Below are 1,867 nucleotides of genomic sequence, written 5' to 3'. Positions count from 1 at the left end.
TACTATAAAAATAAAATTATCAAATAATTAACAAAGTTTTGGAGTCAAAATATATATGAAACCTTCAAAATAGCTTATTTCTTTTAGATTATAAAAAATTAAGTTAAAGAAGAAGAAAAGCCTGAATTTTGAATACCAGTATCTATTACTTACAATATTTTGCTTGCTATATTTCAATTATGGAAACATAAATATATGTTCAATTATATTTTGTATCATTCAGATATATAGTGTAAATAAAAATACATATACTATAGAACTTTTTAGCTTGTACTTGAAAATTCTAATCTCATATAGTTTTGGTTATAAAACTCTTTGTGTTACAATGAAAACTCGAGTGGAATTTTAATTCAGGTCCCCTCCTTTAACTTCTCACTTGAGGAAACAACAAAAACAACAACAAAACCCACTAGTATATACTTATGGGATAACTTAAGTTTTTCTTTCTTTTGAAATGTGTTTTCCACAAGTTTTAAAACACCAATGAAGTGTCTGTCATTTGAACTGTATTTCTTTTTCTTTGGAATTGGTATCTAGAGAAAGAGTTTATAAAATGTTAAAAAATGAAATATTTCCCTAAGATTTAGTAGGTTTAAATTCAGTTCTCTAGGCTAAAAATTCTAGTTCCAAGAACCAATAATAGTCTTCAATTCTCATAATTGTTCTCAACTATGTTATTAGCTGCTATTGGGTAATTTCTAACTCATCATGACCTATGGACTAAAAAAAGGAAACTGTCCTTTGAAGTGCTATCGTCACAGTTTTTGCCATGTTTAAACCCGCTGCTGTAGCCAGTGGTTAATCCACTTACTGAAGTTACTCTCAGTTTATCTTGTTGAAGGTATTTCTTTTTTGATAGTCCATGATATGATTAATACTCATTCTCAAAGATATAAATTTAGAAGGGAAATAAGGATGAAAAAGCCCCAAATCGTTAGTTACGCATGCCCAAATTATAAGTAAGCTGATAGATTAATTGTGACTTACGTGCCCTTGACACTGATGGTTTATAGGTTTGTTATATTTTTCAAAATAAGCACTTCTTTATTTTTTGGTATGTCATTAGGATAATTTTTAGAAATTGTAAATGATTATTTCTTCTATAGTATTCTTGTAATTGTTGTTAGGTGTCGTTGAGTTGAGTACTACTCACAGTGACCCGATAAACAACAATTATGAAGCAAGCCCTATCCTGTGCCATCCTAAAAAAGTCTATCACTAAAGTTGCAGTATTATTCTGTCTTATTGGGGGTCTTCCTCTCCTTTGTTTACCTTCCATCTTGCCAAGCAAGAACTACCTTTCCAAGGAATAGCCTAGCCTAGCTACACATCCAAAGTATGTAAGACTAAACTTGGCCATTCTTGACTCCAAGGAAGACTCTGGCTGCACTCTTTTTAGGACATATCTATTTGTTTTCCTGACAGTCCATGGAATACTCAACATTCTTCTCCAGCACCACAACTCAACGACATCAATTCTTCTTCGGTCACCCTTATTAATTGTCCAGTTCTCTGATGCATAAGCAGGTGATTGGGAGGACCCTGACTTGAATCAGGTGCACCCTTGTCTTTGAACTGACCTTGTTGCTCTTCAGTATTTTGTAGATGTCCTTGGCTGCAAATTTGCCAATTGTAATATGTCCCCTGATTTCCTGAGTGCTGGTACCAAGAGTGTTGATTATTGATCTAAGAAAGATGAAATTATGGATAGCTTCAATCTTTTCTTCTTGATGTTGAGATACAGTTCCTACTGAAGGATGTAGTCCTCAATCTTTGGCAGTATGTTTTTCATATCGTACTCTACTGAAGATCATCCAAAAACGACTGGAACAGTAAGTACATCAGCAGAGGACAGCCAGAAGTCCAG

This window comes from Elephantulus edwardii, unplaced genomic scaffold (genome assembly GCF_000299155.1).
Source record: "Elephantulus edwardii isolate Elephantulus edwardi_28Jun2011 unplaced genomic scaffold, EleEdw1.0 scaffold00020, whole genome shotgun sequence".
In the NCBI taxonomy this organism is placed as follows: domain Eukaryota; kingdom Metazoa; phylum Chordata; class Mammalia; order Macroscelidea; family Macroscelididae; genus Elephantulus; species Elephantulus edwardii.
The sequence above is the reverse complement of the archived record's forward strand: the minus strand, read 5'-3'. Positions refer to the sequence as shown.